Below are 18,946 nucleotides of genomic sequence, written 5' to 3'. Positions count from 1 at the left end.
TTTCTGCACAAATCTACCCGTGGCAAGTCCCCTCTGTCATTACCGCCCCATAGTAGGTGCAGACCCGTGACGCTCCTCTGACACCACCATCGTCCGGACAGAGCTCCGAGAAAGGGACTTGCGAATGCCTCTGCATAATCTCACACTGGGGTGAAGAGGAAGCCTGAGGCCAGGAGGATTGTGTTGGAGAAATTCCATGTATTATCAGCTAGAATCCAACAGGTAGATTTACAAGGCCCACAGTCTAGGGAGAAAGTGTGAGTGTGTGTGTGTGTGTGTGTGTGCGCGCGCCTAGGTGTGGATTGTGTGGATTATGTCTACAACCAAGAGCAGACCCGAATGGGAAGAGCAGGTGTCCTGGGCAAACACAATACAGAGAAGAGAGTCCCATGACTTTTCCCCCATTCCTGAAAGCCCGAGACCATGTTTTGCTGACTCATCACTCTAACTCTAGAGATGTGTCTGGCAGACAGGGACGTTGCCCATTAAAATTTGTGAAGCAAATAGATATGTGCAGTGGGGTCGGGGGTGCCTCCCTGCAGGGGCAGCACATGAACCGAGATCCCTGGCTGGACTTGTTAATAGACGAAGGGAAGAAGGAAGGAATGTTTCAAGAAGAAGGAAAAGAAAAATTCACATTCCAAGTTCAAATTAAGCTTTTTTTTTTCTTTTTTTTTTTTTTTAGATTTTACTTATTTATTCATGAGAGACACAGAGAGGTAGAGACTCAGGCAGAGGGAGAAGCAGGCTCCATGCAGGGAGCCCGATGCAGGACTCGATCCCAGGACCCTGGGATCACGCCCTGGGCCAAAGGCAGATGCTCAACCTCTGAGCCACCCAGGTGTCCCTCAAATTAAGCTTTTCTATCATTCTTTATCACCCATAACTGAGAGGGAAACTGAGGTTCAAAGGTTAGTGATTTTTATCAATTATGCAGCTAGAAAGTACCTGAACCTGGATTTGAACTTGGGTCTCCAGTCTTCTCTCCCAGGGCTCTTTCTCCCACCCGTGAGCAAACAGACAACCGGGGCAAGAGATAGATCTCTGCTTCACTGCAGCACAAGGACCCTAACCATCACCACCAACGACAAAAAAATCATAATAAGGACGTTAAGGAACATTTATTAAGAGCCTGCTATGTGCCAGGTACTGATCTGTACATTTGAAATGCATTATCTGAAGAGCTCTTCACCAAGAAACCTATGGAATGGAATCTGTTATCATACTTATTCTATAGTTGCAGAAACAAGGTCCAGAAGCATGAACAAGCCTCAGTTTCCACAGCCACTAAGGTGCAGAGCAGAGAAGTTCAACCTCAGCAGTATTGGACTCCATGGTGGAGCTACTGTTCCTCTGGCCTGGTGGTCAGTTTGGTCCCAGCATCAGGCAACTGGCTTTTGACTATCACCAGGTCGATGATAATAGTAATTATGACCCTTTGAGGACTTTTAACATTTCTATTTTAAGATAACTTTCAGAGTCTTTATTTTTTTTTAAGATTTAATTCATTTATTCTGACAGAGACAGAGAACACAGCAGGGGCAGCAGCCAGCAAAGGGAGAGAGGGAGAAGCAGACTCCCCGCTGAGCAGAAAGCCTGATGTGGGGCTCGATCCCGGGACCCTGAGATCATGACCTGAGCCGAAGGCAGCCGCTTAATCGACGGACCCACCCAGGTACCCCGAACTTTCATAGTCTTTTGACAAAATTTTCTCTTTTTCAAAACCAGGTGTCCTGATGTTAGGTCTCTGCGTGGGGAGAGCTCAGCTCCTGAAACTCCTCGCCATTCTCTGCCCTTTATCCTTTCCACTCCAGGGGAGGAGGAGGATTTGGGAAGAACAGAGCTGTCCTCTGCTCCTTATGGAGGACAGAGTTGTCCTTGAAGCTCACGTTCTCCGGCGCTGGGACTATAGGGTCCATTAATCCTGGGATCAGTGTTGGGAAGCCCCTGGCCTCTGTATGGCTGGACCTGGTAACAATAAAAGTGACATCTGAGTTCCCATCTGAGCTATTGACTATATCCTCCCCCCCCCCAAATTCATATGTTGAAGCCTAGCCCCATTCTGATGTATTAGGAGGTGGGGCCTTTGGGAAGTAATGAAGTCACAAAGATGGAATTAAGGTCCTTATGAAAGGGACCCAAAGAGCTCCCCTGCCACCCCCCACGCACCCACCAGGTAAGTGAGGACACTCTGAGAAGTCAGCAGCCCTCTCCTAACAGTACTGGCACCCGATCTCCCACTACCAGTCTCCAGAACCTAGTGAAGGAAATTTCTATGGTTATAAGCCACTTAGTCTACAGGGTTTTTGTTAGAGCAGCCCCAACGAACTAAGACAACTTGCTTATCCTTTTGCCTTATTTCTCAATTGGTTGAGAACTCTGGCAGGGAAGGGGCCGTCTTTTGGACCTTCCCAAAAAGCCCAACACAGGGAGGCTTCTTTGAATGAGGTATAATGTCCGGTTAATAAGCGAGAGCAATAATTCAGCACTGGGGACGTGTTTTCTCTCTTCCATTCACTTATTCATCCCACATTGACGTGCTAAGCACCCACTACATGCCTGGCACTTCGCTAGGTACCCGTCAAGTAAGGATGAGCCATTGACAGTGGGAGCAAAGGGCCTGATCAAAACTGAACGGAGTTCTCACGTCCGACCTTCCTCCAGGAGATTGAACAAGAAGGAGGTAGAGTAAGTGTCAACTGTTTTTGGAGAGCTTGACAGCCATCTCCCATTGCTTGGGTGGCAGCACCCTGGTTTTCCTCTAGGGGATGAGCTGCTTCATTGTAAGCCACTCTGGTGGGACCGTCGGTCAAGGCACCTGCCCTCCCCTGGCTGAGGGACGAGTCCATGGTCAAGGTTATCATCAAACTCTAGATGCGGGGATGGCGAATCTTCCCCAGAGCGGTGTGGGGCAAAAAACACACCACAGCTCCCCCATTTCAGAAGAAAGTCCTTGAAGAAGTCTTGCTCCCTAGACACATGGGACTGCTCGAGTTCTTCCTCCTTCTCTCCCTCTCTGCTTCTCTCTTCCACACAGAGTTCCCGATCCCCCAGCCGTGCTCAACATCAGCCCGTTGCATGTTTTTCAACAAAAATCAGCCAGAGTTGGTTGCCTTTGCGAGAGAAAATACCATCACGACTGGCAACACATGGACTGTAAGAATCAGAACTTTGTGTTCAGGGTCGTGGGGAAATTGAGGTTAGGAGGAGACTTTCAAATTTTGGGTCAGGGAGGCTTGGAGGCCTGCTGATGAAGAGCACGGGTTCTTGAGTCAACCTGTCCTGGATATAAAACCTGGCTCTGGGTTTGTTAGTTATGGACTGATGTGGGACACCTAACCTAACATCCCGAGCCTCAGGTCCTCAGGTCCTCAGGTCCTCAGTTGGGAACAGAGGATAACACCAGCACCTAGCTCCCAGGGCTGGTAGCACGGTGAAGTGCACAATAACCTTTGGCTGTTATTTTAGTGATCGTTTTCCAAGATTTCTTCTCAGAAGTCGTACAAAGCAGGAATGTACATTGCAAAAAAGATGCTGAGCAGGAAGGCCCTAAAGAAAGCCTTTCTCCAAAGAGGATGTTTATTTCAGAGACACACAGGGGGACACTCAACCAGCTGTCTTCCAGGAAATCGTCCACAACCCAGGGCGAGTTCTAAATTTTAAGTGACCAGCCAATGTCAAAGGGTTGGAAAGAGAAGAAAACAAACAAGGATGATGTAAAAATCCAACCACAAACTACATAAACTCTTAAGGTCTCCAAGATTTCATGAGAATCCTGACTTTGGAGGTGTTTCCCATCTCCATTAGAAGAAGAATCAAAATTATCATCCAGCTTCTATCGGCAGCAGACTGTGAACTTAATAGGAAATATCAGAAACCAAATCCTGAGGCTCTCTGGGATCTTGGAAACCGTAAGATATAAATGATTAATTCACACTCAGGGTCTCAAGGCCTTTGCACTGAAAGTTTTTTCTGTTGCAAATGTTCCCCCCCCACCACCCCGCAGCACCCCTGTCTCCCCTTGCTCCCTGTTCACCTCCACCTTATTTCAGGTCAAATGTCACCTCCTCCGGGAAGCCTTCCCCATTCTCTCTAATGGAGCTGGACACTCTGAGTGTTCTCTGTGTTTCCTTCCCACCACGTTTGTGATGAGATGTCTCTGTGATCGTTGGATGGGTGGCTTTTCCCAAGCAGACCCCAGGTTCCAGGTGGGCAGAGGTCTTGTCTGTTCACGTCTGAAGGTCAGGGTAGAGTGGTTCCAGACCCCCAACAGAAACTCTATCTTTTTCCATTTAATGACTTTAGTAAATTTCTGTTAATTATTATTCACTCAACAAGGACTTAAATCCTTAGCACGTGCTATTGAATGATGACCATCATCACTGGTTCATTCAATCAGTTATTGATTAATTAATAATCTATAAATGGTTACAATTATTTTCAAAATATCCCGCTCTGGAGACTAAATGGAAGAGGGCACGGGGCCATGTGGGGGGCTCAGGCTGGGCCATGGCAGAGAAAGGATGAGTCACTTCAATCTACAGGCACGGCCACCAGAAGATGCTGGTGGCTTTAATGTGGAACGTGAGGGAGAAAGAGGGCGCCAGGGGTGACTGCAGCAGTTTTGGCCTGAGCTACCGAAGGTACGGGGTCACCCTGAGCAGAGGAGGGAAGACTATGACAAAGCAGGTTGTCCCCAGCACCCCTTCCCCCCTTTCCCCATAAGCCTCAACCTTCTTACTTCAATTCGAATGTCACCTCCTCCGTGAAGCCTTCCAGGTTCCCTGCAATTAGCCTTCAAATCTCCTTCCCATGCTCATCCCCTCTCAAGTCCTCTCACCCATGTAGCAATCCCTGCATAGCTGCCAGTCACGTACCTCTTCCCCCAGCCCCCCTGGGTGGGGTGCCGGGCAGGGGGAAGTTCGGGAACCGAGCTTTGGACGTGGGCCCTCTGAAGTGTTTCTATACATCTAAGGAGAGATGTTGACAAGACAGACACAGTCCTTGACGCCTGTGTCCCGGGTAGGGAGAAACCAGTGAGCTAACAACGCAGAGGGATGACGTGACGTATCAAAGAGTCGCAGGTGCCAGGAAGGTAAAGGGATGGTGAGCGGCACCTGGTCATAGGTGGGATCCCGGGGGGCCTTTGTGAGAAGATGATATGAGACCCACGGGGGCAGCAAAGCCAAGTCCCCGAGGAAGGAATGGGCTTAGACAGTTTGGGGAACAGAAAGAAGACCAGGGTGGCTGGGGCTTTACCTGTGGGGCTCCAGTGGGGCTCCAGAAGGCATCTGGAGGAGGAATCACCACCCGCGTCTCACTCTACCTGCATGTCGGCACCTGATTTCCATTTTTAAAAGAGTAACTTTGACGAGCAGATTGGCCAGAGAGAGAGAGAGAGACAGGTGTAGAAGCAGGAAAGCCAGTTGTCCAGACAAACTGTAGCTTTAGCTTGGAAAGTTCGGTGGAAGGGGAGCAAATCCGAGAGACCTGGGACGTGTCGTGGCTGTGGAGTCAACAAGGTGTGCAGACTGGGCGAGGGGCTCAGAGCAAGGAGAATCCAGGATGACGCCCCCGTGGGCGCCAGTAGCTGGCCTGAGGTCACGACGGCTCAGGATGGGAGGGAAGGAGGCCAGAGAAGAGTCCAAGGCCTCTTGGGTCCCTTGGAGTATGAAATTACTAAGCAAGTAGCAACAGGGACACACATACTGGCTTTAGGTTTAAATGCATGTAAAATATTACATACATGCAAAACAGCAGGCCCAGGGGAAGTATCCAGCCTGATGGATTTCCCCTAGTGATGGGTGATCGGCACCCCGAAGTCACCATTCCCTCCCACGGTAACCAGGGTCCTAGCCTCGTGCGATGGATGCTCTTTATTGATATTTTTAAAACCCTGTGATTAAGAGATAATCATCAGAGCCACGCGTGGGGCACTGGCTCACGGATTGCTCAGAAAAACTTCTCATCGGTTTTTTTCTTTTCGACTGAATAAGACTTTTTTTGTCTCGTTTTGCTTCCTCTAGTTGTTTGTGATTTTGAGGTTTGCTTGTTTGTCTTTCTCTCCCTCTTCCCAGGGTGAGGGGCTAATGTGGAGTGTGGGTGACGTCGCGGCGGCCTGCAGTCACCTCTCGCCCGGACCGTCCTTACCTCTGCGAGTCAGGCCCACAAACCACAGCACAGGGTCCGGATGCAAACCCCACTCCCTTCCACCCAGCCCCATCGCCATCCCCCGTGGGGTTCATTTTCCCCATCCAACCCGGCAGGTGGGTCTTCCCAAGGCATCGCTGTCACTGTATATTCTTTGCAGTGTTCATTTTCATGTTTTCAGGAAAATATAGCCAACTTCATTCAAATTTTCTCTCTCTCTGTCTCTCTCCATCTCACTATTCCAGTGATTATTTCTTTTGGAAATAATTCCCCTGCCGCTCTGCCTCCGCAGACCTCCAAATCCTGGCAGAAGGAACGAGGCTCCCGAGGAGTGCACAGCCTGGACAGACGAACCAGGGCTGCAGAGTCACCTCTGGCAAGACACGGTCACACCTGCAGAGCAAAAGCCTCGTCTTTCTCATCTATTTTTACTTCTCAGGAGACCCTGGTCCCTCGAGAACTGTTTTCACCTCCTCGGCTCTGCATACGTGTTTTGCACATGATATTAAATAGTAACCTTTTGAGTTTCCCACATCCTGGTATGCTCTGGACCCACTGGCCACATTTTTACACACACACACACACACACCCCACACCCCAGTCTATGCTAGCTGACTGGCTGGCAAAAGATAATAACGTTTAGTGGAGCTCTCTCTCCTTTTTTTTTTTTCCAAACAGCTTAATTGAGATATAATTTACACGCCCTAAAACTCACCGGTTTGAAGTATGCCACTCAATGGCTCTCAGTTTATTTACTGAGTTGGGCTTTAACTGTTTTTCCTTGAAAAATAGGACACGGCTGGGTGGCCTTTTGACTCCACATGCTCCCTCCCCACTTTGAAAGGTGACAACATCTAAGTAGCAGGGAGCAGATGCTGTCCACAACCCCCCCCCAACACACCCACCAAAGTTGTTTTATTCATGGTGCCATTTACAGCCTGCTTCCTGTGCTGAGTCTGAGCGGCTCAGGCCTGCTTCGTAGGAGCCCTGGTGGTGGGTTTCTGCCCTATGGAGGAGTTTCTTTCCTGTTGGAGGGTTTTTCTGTTTGTTTTTTGTTGTTGTTGTTGTTATTATTCAGCGTCTTCTGCTCTTTATATATTTTTTTAAGATTTTATTTATTTATTCATGAGAGTCACAGAAAGAGAGAGAGAGGCAGAGACACAGGCAGAGGGAGAAGCAGGCTCCATGCTGGGAGCCTGATGTGGGACTCGATCCCGGGACTCCAGGATCACACCCTGGGCCAAAGGCTGACGCTAAACCACTGAGCCACCCAGGGATCCCCTCTTCTGCTCCTTCCCTTATCTGCTGGGCTAAAGAGACCTGAACAAAGGGGATCCGCGCGGCCTGGCGAACTATGCAGAAGGATGTGGTATTTAGAGCCAAACGCAAATGTTCATAGCATCCTGACTTTGGGGATGGGTCCAAAGGAAGCCGGTTAGGAAGATGAATAGAGAACAGAGGCCTTAAATTTGCTCCTGGTATCAAAATGTTAATCTGTAGTTTGGCTCTGACCTCTCTGACTCTCTGTTTCCTCATTTGAAGAATGCGAATTCAAATAACCACTTCAGAGAGGAAAATATAAAACAAGATGAAAGCAGAGAGGGAGAGAAACCATATGAGATGCTTTATTTTTTTTTTAAAGATTTTATTTATGAGAGAGAGAGAGAGAGAAGTAGACTCCTCGCCAAGTGGGGAGCCCCACCTGGGGCTCGATCCTGGGACTTGAAATCATGACCTGAGCTGAAGGCAAATGCTTAACCAACTGAGCCACCCAGGCACCCCAAGATACTCTTAATCATAGGAAACAAACTGAGGGTCCCTGGAGGGAAGGGAGTAGGGGGATGGGGTAAGTGGGGTATGGGCATTAAGGAGGGCATGTGATGTAATGAGCACCGGATATTATAGAAGACAGATGAGGGGTGCCTGGGTGGCTCAGTTGGTTAAGCATCTGCCTTCAATGAAGTCAGGATCAGGATCCTGGGATCGAGCCCCACATTGGGCTCCCTGCTCAGCGGGGAGTCTGCTTCTCCCTCTCCCTCCTCCCCTCCCCACCCACTTGTGCTGTCTCTCTCTTTCTCTCTCTCTGAAATACATAAATAAAATCTTTAAAAATAAAAAAGACTGATGAATCACTGAACTCTACCTCTGAAACTAATAATACATCATATGTTAATTAATTGATTTTAAATTAAAAAAATAAAGAGGTAAAACAAAATTAAATTAGAATTAAAAAATAAAATAACCACTTCAGGAGATTTGCCTGAGGGTCGCATGAGATCATTTATGTGGAACACAATCAATTCTTTTTTAAAAAAATCTATAAATATTCATTGAATATGCATCTTAAAGAGCTTTACTAATGGTATAAGAATTCTGCTTCTGTCAAAGTACATTAATAAAAATGCAGTGGCTGCTGTCAGAAAAGTGTGTCCCAGTTCAACCATTCAGGCAGCGAATAAGTACTGAGGCCTGCTGGGTGCCAGGCATTGGGGATTGTAATGGTGGACGGGCAGTGGAGTCAGATGGAAGAGAGACAGACGCTCAACATATAGTCAAACAAGTGAATATCTAAGTACAAACTGTACCAGGGCTGTCGGAGAAATTCCGCTAGTGTGTGTGTACTTGTATGTGTTCAAAAAAATTTTAAAGGAATGTATATTTTGCTAGCAAATTAATGCCTACAGGTATGGAAAAATGTTCTGGAACAACCCATGAGAAATAGGTTACAAGTGTTTCTTTTGAGGACGCCTGGGTTGCTCAGTGGTTGAGCATCTGCCTTCAGCTCAGGGCATGATCTCAGGTTCAAGGATCAAGTCCTGCATCAGGCTCCCTGCAGGGAGCCTGCTTCTCCCTCTGCCTGTGTCTCTGTCTCTCTCTCTGTGTCTCTCCTGAATAAATAAATAAATAAAATCTTAAAAAAAAAACAAAAAAATAAAAAAACAAGTATTTCTTTTTGTGGTAGGAACCAGAAAAGTAGATTGAGGAATATCATCTACTTTTTAATCTATACATGTCTATAAAAGTTGAAGTCTCTCACTATACGCATGTATTTTTATATTTATTTGCCTGTCTAACTGCCAGTGGGCCTTCTCTTATCAATAGACTGAGAGTCCATTTTTATTTTCTTCATTAGACTTTTCTCCATTCAAAAATGAAACCTGTTATTTAAAATGAACAAATGATTAACTGCTTAGAATATTTCACTGGCCGTGCCAAAGCAATTAAATATTAAATATAATATTACCATATTATATTATATTACCATACTTAAAAAGACAAAGGTCATTTACAAGAGTGCAAGAAATCGTCAACCCGCACAAGTTGTTACCAGCCCACTCACACCCACAAAGCTTGCCCAGACAATAGCACTTTTATTCAGCAGATATTTATTGAGCACCTACTGGGTACCCGGTATTGTTCTGGGCACTAGACAAAACAAAGCACTCCAAACAAGGGAGTCACAGGCCTGCCTTCCAGTTGGAGGAAACAGATAAGAAATAAGCAAATTAAGTATTTAATATAATATATATAGGAGTGTTCTAAAAAAAAAAAAAAAAAAGTAAAGCAGGGCTGGGTGGCAAGGGACCAAGGGAGATGGACAGTGCTTTCTGATTTTTATGTAGAATACATTTTGTGGTTGTATCCACCACAGAGGAGGGCCAGGAGGCATGTTGGAGGGGATGCCCTGTCAGCAGTGACCTGAATGAGATGAAGGAGGGACGAGCCACACAGGCCAAGGAGGGAAGAATGTTCTCTGCCCGGGAGGGTCAGTAAAAGCCCTAAATAGGAGTCCTGGAGACCAGGGACATTTAGCAGCGAGCACACAACACGTATATTATCCTGTCCGCTTGTCTATATTGTCGCAAACATTTCATAATTTAAAACTTATTTTTGGGGTCGCCTGGGTGGCTCAGTCGGTTAAGCATCTGCCTTCGGCTCAGCTCATGATCCCCAGGTCCTGACATTGAGCCCCGTGTGTCCAGCTCCTTGCTCAGCGGGGAGTCTGCTTCTTCTCCCTCTGCTCTGTCCCCTGCTTGTGTGCTCTCTCTAGCTCTCTCTCGCTCTGTCAAAGAAATAAATAAAAATTTAAAAAATAATAAACTCTGATAGCTTCAAGTTATCTTTGTTTATATAGAACTCAATATGCCATTCTGGGCATTGCTTTTCTTTTTGAGATGTTTCATAAAAAGGATCAATATGAAGTGTAAATACCAGAGAAACAGAGATATATCTCTTTTTTAAATATATCTTTATATTTCAAGGAGATCCCTGGTGGGGTTAGTCAGAAGAACATGCAGGCTCTTGATCTCGGGGTCATGAATTCGAGCCCTGTGTCGGATGCAGTGATCACCTGAAAATATGATAGTAAAATCTTAAAATAAAATCTTAAGGGATCCCTGGGTGGCTCAGCAGTTTAGCACCTGCCTTCTGCCCAGGGTGTGATCCTGGAGACCCGGGATCAAGTCCCATGTTGGGCTCCCTGCGTGGAGCCTGCTTCTCCCTCTGCCTGTGTCCATGCCTCTCTCTCTGTGTCTCTCATGAATAAATAAATAAAATCTTATAAATAAATAAATAAATAAATAAATAAATAAATAAAATCTTAATAAAATCTTAAAAATAAAATCTTTAAAACGTAATAAAAATAAATACAGATATATCTTTATATTTCAATACATTTTAAAACTTCCTATAGCCATATCCGTTCACAGTTATAATACATTTTTTTAATCTATTGTCTTAACAGTATCTCATGAAATTCACATGTGTTTTATGGTACATGTCCATGTTTATCCACTGAAATTAAATGAATAACTGTTACTCCCGGGCCATAAAGACACGGATCCTGAGACAGGCTGTTGGCAGGTTGCTCTAAGATGTTTGCTCGTAGGAGGGGACCTGAAACCAGGTACTAAAAGTAAAATAACAAAACGTAATAATAGTGAGGCTGGCCGTGACAAGCCTCATCTGATGGAGCACCTTGGGATGCTCTTCCCACTTGGTCCTCACCTGTCAGATGAGGGGCTGGCTATTAAATTCTGAGTCATTTGATTTATTCTCTTTCCCCTTTCTTGCTCAGATTTCCAGTTCCAACTCTGTGAATTCTGATGAAAATAACCGCTCTGTAACCAGTCATTGTTACTATAACAGGCTGAGCATGAAGTTAATCTCTTTCTTCAAACAGGGTTTCTGCGGGTAGACTGTTCTAGAACACTGGTTCTCAACCACTGGTGAGAACCACCCACCCCCCTTCCAGGGGGCACTTGGTGGCATGGGGAGACACTTGTCACTTGTCGTGACGGTGCTGCTGGCATCTAGCAAGTGGAGCCCAGGGATGCTGGTAAACACCCTGCAGGGCCCAGGGCAGCTCCCTCGCGACAAAGAACAACGCAGCCCCCAAATGTCAATGGTGCTGAAGATGAGAACCTTGGATCTCCAGAAATTGGAAAAAACGAAGAAGCAGGACAGTGAACGAAGAGGGGGCGGGGTGGGGGGACCCTGCTGCCTTTCTATGCCTCTGTGGCATTTCCCATTTCCCACCTAAGAAAGGAAACAGCAACTTTTATCATAGCTGATGCAGAACCTCTACCATTGATGGATTATTCTCGAGAATCCCTGAAGACCTGGGTATGGGACTCAACCCCACGTGAGAGCCAAGCACAGGACGACAAAGTGAAAAGTGGAGGCAAATTCAAACATGTACCATAACTACTAGGGGACTCTTTCTGCTCTAAGCCTCTCGGAAAGTCTTCAGATCCTGGGTTTCATTCAATCGACAATGCGTTCATCTGCATATGGCATTCAGCAGCAAAGTAAACTTTTTTTTCTGAGTCTTTTGTTTCCAAATCAAAGGGCAACAAAGAATATCCCAGCTCCATTCAAGCACTTTCAATGACTCTCAAATAAACGTGGGAGCAATAGTGGAGCCATTTAAAATGTACAGTGATGAGAAAGCATACTTATTAACCTTGTAAACATTCTATAAAAGTACAAGGGAAACTTCCCAAAGAATATCCAAGTGTCCTTTGAATATAATAGCCCTTTGTGAGTTGAAATGTTCATGTGTCTACCAAGTGGGATGGAGCACAGCAGACTGGAAGAAGGCAATCTTCGAGTCTTCTAGAAAGGGTGCCATGAACACATTATCGTGCAGCATCTTAAAGCTCAGAAGATTAAGGTTTCTCGCCCCCAGATCAGCTCCACTTACAAAAAAGCACTTTGGACTCATATTTAACCAACCATCAGAGGAGCTCCCAAAGCAGGCTAATTGAACACGGGGTTTTTGACACTCTATAATGATAACCTGGGATTTTTTTCTTGAAAACACCAACAGTGGCAAGCTTGGCAGGAAGCAGGAATTAGACGAGAGAATTGGTTGAAACCTGCCCTCCAAATTGGAAAACAAAACAAAACAAAACAAAACCAAAAAATCAAAATTTTTTGGTTTTCCAAAAGTTTGAAATCACTGCATGCTCCATCCTCATTCACATCGCCTCCAGCCTCAGGGCAGGGCATCTTCGGGGGCTTCGGAGCCACCACCTTCTTCACCAAGGCCTGCGCTTTGCTGAGAAGGGTCCCCCTTTGGGAAAAAAGGGGACCCACCCTCTCTGTTCCTCCTGTCCCCCTAGTCTGTGTCAGGCCTGTGTCCTGGTTCCATCTGCATGTTTTGCAGTCGCCTCCACGGCTCCAGAGGCCAACGAAGTCGGTCTCCAGGACGGGTACCCAGCCAAAAGCGGTCACCACTGAACCGTCCTTTTTATCCCTTTCTTAGCCTTTTACCCGCTGGCTTCAAACTTCTCCATGACGGGCCAGCTGTGGCCGACCTCAACCGAATATAAAGTCCTGAAGGGGCAGGCTGGAGAGCCCCACTGGGGGGAGCCCATGGGGAGCCCCGGGGGATGGTCTCTGCCTAAATCACTGGGCCCCACTCCAGCCTCCCAAGGCAAGTGGCAGGAAATTAGCAGCCAGAATCAAATGAGCTCAGCCAGCCTTGAGCCTTTTTTTTTTTTTTTTTTTTTTTTTTTTTTTGTGATTGAGGGCAATCCAGGCATTCCGCCCAGGATAACCTAGAGAGAGAGAGAGAGAGAGAGAGAGAGAAAGAGAGAGAACTCTTTCTTCAAATCTCTGCAGTTCGTTGCCAGTGAGTCAGTACATACCTGACCCCAAAAAAAAAGAAAAAAGAAAAAAGAAAAAGAAAAAAGTTGTCTAACTGGTTGGGCTGTTTCAGCCAGCTACTACTGGGAGAAGTAAACAGAACCTGACCGTTTCAGTTGCATCTGACTCGCACATTATTTTCCAGTAAATATTTGTCATTTCAGGCCTGGTCCTTTCGCGGGCCCTGCCTGGGGGAGGCGGCCGCGGGGTGTCCACCAGGAGGGGTTGGGGGAAGACCTGGGTGACACGGAGCCAGGACTTCGCAGTGCTCCCGTGGGGCTGCAGCGGAATTGAGAAACCCTTCTTCCTTGGCCCTCGGGGGCTCCTCCAGGCAGCCGGCCGGGATTTCTGCCGGTCGCAGCACAATGGAGTGAACGCGACACACGCAGGCGTGCCCTCTGTCTTCATTCAGGAAGTGGCCAGCCCAGCCCGAGACTCTTTCTGCTCCGATGATATAAACAAATTGCAGAGGAAGTCAAGTCAAACTTTCCCTTGCTGCTTTTGTTCTCGGGCTAGCAATTCAGAAAGCAGAGCCAACTTTTTCTTTTCTGGATGCCTTTGAGACATTGCTCTTAACTGGCAAGGCATAAACCCTCATGGGTTTTGTTTTGTTTTTGTTTTAAACAAAGATCCCCCTAAACTTATTTTGTCAAAAAAAAAAAAAAAAATCAGAGATTTCCTAGAAGTTTCTTTTAAGGCTGGGTTGTTTTTTGTTGTTTTTTTCTTCTCTCTTTTTTTTTTTTTTTGTTTTTGAGCCTTTCCAACCCAGTTGCTCCCTTAACATGACACGGCTCCCTAATTATTCTTCCCTTCAAATTTCAACCAGGAGAGCAATAATGAGCTTTGCGTGGACAATGGCTAAACCTGAATGAGGCTTCTGGTGCCCTAATTCAGGGCCAAGGAGAGCTAACAGTCATGATTCAATAAAGGTGCCAGGCCAAGGCACTCAGCAGACAGAAAGGAGACATCTTATCTGTCAAATCTACAGATACTGCTTGAAAAATCACACATAATTAATCCCTTCTCTTAGTGGAGGCTATTTGAAGCTTTATCACCAGCTTGGAAGATTTCATCTCTGGGTTTCACTGATGGCTCCGAGAGGGAACATTTTCAAACCAGAGGCACCTGATAATCCAGACATGCTTACCACGCCCCTACTAGTTATCTAATAAAAGAAGCTTTGCACTAAGTAACTGAAGGAAAACCGAATAGAGATATATAACAACTATTGGCAGCCTGACCCTGAGGTGGCTTCCCAGATGGGATGTTCTGTTACGCTAATCCTGGCGCAAGAAATAAAGATGTGACAGGCCCACGGGTATCAGAATGCCTGCCTTGATTGTCCTCAGATGGCCCTCTCTGTGCAGAGGTGGGTAGTCAACTTTCAACACAACCCTATTTTCTGGTAAAGCATAGTAGAGCAAAAATGCAGGCTCAAGATATTTACTGAGTCTCTGTGTTCCCTTCTGTAAAATGAGGGTTCCTTTTACCATGGCGGTATTTTTTAGGGTAGAAAAAATATATACAGAGAGAGAGAGAGAGAGAGAGCGATAGACACATATCTCACCTAACTCAATGTGTGGTGCATGTTAGGGTCTCAATGAAAGGTAGTTATGTTGATTAAAATTCATAACCCTATGTGAATTCTCCCGGGGTTGGGAAAAACTAGCATTGGTGGAAGCTGAACTTTATAGGTATTTGCAAAGTTACTCTTATGTCAGAACATGTTTGCTCAATTATGATCGTGTCCTCCCTCGTTATCTAGAAATACATATACACTGTAGATATTTATAGAGTCATAGGTATATAAAATCATTTGTGCAAGTTGTAATTGACTGTGTAATTATTAAATCAACAGTGGATGAAAGGAAAATGTGAGGTTTTGAAAGCTGGCTTTAATTCACATTTTATCTTCTATTCATTACACTGTTTATTTACCTGTCTACATTCTCCTCTCCGTTGATTATTTTCGAAGCATGCATTTTCCCTTGAGTGACATCAGATGAGAACATCATTTTGTTTGCATTGCTGGGGAGACAGAGGCAAACAGAAAACCAGAGATAGCAACCGGCTTGGAGACCTCCAAGGTATGTGGGTCATTGTTAGAAGCTGAGTGTGTCTTCACACCCCGTAACTCTCTTTGAAGTTTTGATGCAGAAACATGTAATACTTACAATGTACCTGAAGCTGTGTAAAGCTAATAGAGCCATCATGTATCGATGCAATGACTATACATTTATAGAATTCAATAATTGCTTTCAACAGGTTTTATCAAATACCTCTGCATGCCAGGCGCTAGGATACAAGGAGGAATTATCATCAGACTAGACACACACTTTAAAGTCCAGAAAAGCAAGGACACCACCACCATCCCTCCTTGCCTGCCAGAAGAGACAACCAGATAATTCAGAAAAGCTATTTTCAATTTCAACAAACACAGACTTTTATCTCTTTGAAAAACGCAACTTTATTTTTTATTCCAGTTTGGCTTTTTCTGTTTCAATTTTCACTTGGGTGCAGATCCTGAGATGATATGGATTATTTTTCAGAACATACTCCTCCACCGCTCCTGCTTTGGGTGGAATATACTTCCCTGCACTACTGGACTTGTAGTCCAACTACAAGTTGGACTTGGCTCCTGTGACTTTGTTAACCAAAAGGCCCTTAGTAAGCACGATTCCCACCAAGCCTTGAAGTGATTTGCATGGTGGATCATGCTCTTTTGGGCTTCCAACACTGACATGAGGAGCAAAAGTCTGCTCATCCGAGGAGGATGAAAAATGCCTGGTTGTGACCCAAGACTGGAAGCCCAGCTCAGTGGGGTCTAGATCATCTGAACATCAACTAGCTTGCAGATGTTTTTGTGAGATTAAATAATTACTGTTTTAAGCCACTGAGTTTGGGAATGATTTGTTACGTGGCATAATTGTGGCAATAGTTGACTGATGTTGGCCCCATAATACTTACAGGTCTTCATCTGGCCATGGGCATACCAATACAGTTACTAAATTGCAGGGGGTGGGGGGGCGGGGCGCAAATTTAATTTTAAAAGATCCTTCAAACACTTGCCGTCCTGATTTGACTTTGTTATGTAAATTAAGGTCAATTATAGCCTTTGATGCACCAAATGAAATTTGAGGCCCATAATGTTTAAATGAAGCAGCATATGGTTGAGGAATAAAAGAGGTAGAAGGCACTCATTTATTTATTCAGCACTAGATAAAGCCTTCATTCCACAAATGCATCGTCCAAAAAAAAAAAAAAAATGGTTCACTCGTTAAAGAGATGCTCTTGGAGTTCTTTTGTACTAGACTTTGTAGATGCGGATTTGAGTCAAGGGCTTACCGTAAGCCAAGCACTATTCTTAGTGCTTTACCTACATCAGTTTATTTAAAACCCTCAAAAGTTAATGTCACAGTCACTGTGGTTCTTCTTTCCAACTGACAGGTAAGAAAAATGAGGAAGCAGGAGCATAAATGACTTATCCAAGCTTCCATGACTGGTAAGTGACAAATTCGGGATTCAAACCCGGGCTCTCTGATTTCAGAGCCCACACTCTTACCCCCCTACCCATGGTAAGACATCTAGTTTTTACTGACAGTTTGTTTTATGGAGTAAAAAGGGCAGCTGCTTCTAACAAGAAGGCAAATCAATCATACAAACCACAGGCTGGACCAGGATGGAAAAGAACAGGAAACTAGGTTAAGAACAGTAGGGAGGGGGTACCTGGGTGGCTCAGTGGTTGAGCATCTGCCTTTGGATCAGCGCACAATCCGGGGTCCTAGGATCAAGTCCTTCTCCCTCTGCCTGTGTCTCTGCCTCTCTCTCTCTCTCTCATGAATAAATAAATAAAATTAAAAAAAAAAAAAAGAACAGTAGTGAAGACCTGTTTTGGACAGGAGGCCAGAGAAGTCTCTAGTTAGGTGAAGCTGTCTGAAGGATGAAAATGATCACACAAAAAAATGGCTGGGAGAAAGAAGAATGTTCTGGGCAGAAAGAATAGCAGGGAGTTGTCTCCAGTCAGGACACAGCTTGGTGTGCGTTAGGGACTGAAAAATGGCCAATGCTTCAGTGACATTGAAAAGACAGTTGTCTCTTACTCTTTGCCATAGGACAGGGGTCAGTCAATAGAGTTTTTTGTAAGGTGCCTAATAGTAACCATTTTAGACTTTATAGGCCACAATTAGTCAACTGTGACATTATAGTGCAAAAAAAACCCCCCAAAATAGAAAAACCATACACAGTAAGTAAACAGATGAGAGTGGCTGTAGTCCAATAAAACTGTATATATGGACATTGACATTTGGATTTCATTGTGACAGTTGTACAAATAGTAAATAGGTGTGAAGACACACGGGACATTCATATCTGGTGCATTTCCAGCATTTCCAGCATATCAGGTGCATTTTCAGCATATTGGAATTATTATGAAATATTATGGGAATATTATGATACGTGATACACCTTGACTGTGGAACTCTGGTGAGTTCTCTGTCAAAATGGAATATAGGTCATACTGGTAAGAACACGAGGCAGTTTTGAATTAAAGAAATGACAAGCTATTGGGTTATTTAATCGTTGCGTTAGGATTCTTCCGCAAAACAGTAACAATTGAATATAAGTGTATAGGAAGAGATTTCTTATAAGGAACTGACTCACACAATTAGGCTGAGAAGTCTCATGATTTGCCATCTGCGGGCTGGAGATCCAGGAGAGCTGGTCTGATCCAGCCTAAGCTGAAAGGCCCCAGTACCAGGATCACTGGGAGCAGGAATAGATGTCCCAGCCCACACAATCAGGCAGGAAGGGCCAACTTCTGCTTTCCTCTGCTTTTCTGTTCGATTCAGACCCTCCAGGGATTAGATGATGCCCAATCACCCTGGGCAGGGCAACGTGCTTTACTGAATCTACCCATCCAAATGCTAATTTCATCTGGAAGCACCCTCCCACACACAACCAGAAATAAAGTTTAACCAAATATCTGGGTACCCCGTGATCCAGTCGACATATAAAATTAACCTAAAAGAGTCAATGATCTATGATCACCCAGAAAAAAAAAAAATCACGTGCTTCCTAAAATACTGCCCTGACAAAAATAACATAAAATGCACGGTCCATCTTTACCCAGGAGAACAACAAACTGATTAATGGGTGTCACCATTTGAGGAGAGTCTGAGATTCCTCACTGCCCAAGAAAACTTGAATTGCCCTGAAATCTTAAAGAGGTCATATGTGAGAAGAAAACTGAGAGATGTTTTCCCAAATTTGACCTAAGAACTCCAAAAATTTACATCACCTAAGTAGCAATGAGCCGAGAAGCCAAAAGAAACTTTCTAAACTGACTGTAATAAAAAATGTTATTTTTCAGGTTAACAAATTTTGTAGTTTGCAGTATTGTCTCCTTTTATTCAAATTAAATATTAACTTTTATGACTAACCTGTGCTCTTTTTATTAAGGAAAGCCCCCAAACTGTAAGATCTTCAAGGCCTACAGACTGGAACCAGCTCTAATTAAGCACCTACTGCATGAGCCAAGCACATCTTGATGCTAGAAATAGAGCATTGAACAGAACAGACAGTGGTTAAAAAAAAAAAAAAAAAAAAAAAAAAGAACAGACAGTGGTGGTTTTAAAATATGCCCATG

General features: G+C 44.9%; 1 long non-coding RNA gene across 1 annotated transcript; it reads left to right on the top strand.

Moving 5' to 3' along the window:
- The first annotated feature begins 2,141 nt into the window (after nt 1-2,141).
- LOC140617914 (uncharacterized) lies at nt 2,142-6,673 on the top strand. The gene is made up of 4 exons (XR_012018062.1): nt 2,142-2,688; nt 3,038-3,156; nt 6,078-6,266; nt 6,396-6,673. It is a non-coding gene; the product is annotated as an uncharacterized lncRNA (long non-coding RNA).
- Nucleotides 6,674-18,946: the final 12,273 nt, after the last annotated feature.

The sequence above is a fragment of the Canis lupus genome, chromosome 26 (assembly GCF_048164855.1).
Source record: "Canis lupus baileyi chromosome 26, mCanLup2.hap1, whole genome shotgun sequence".
In the NCBI taxonomy this organism is placed as follows: Eukaryota; Metazoa; Chordata; class Mammalia; order Carnivora; family Canidae; genus Canis; species Canis lupus.
Note: the sequence above shows the minus strand (reverse complement) of the source record. Positions and strands in the feature narration are given on the sequence as shown.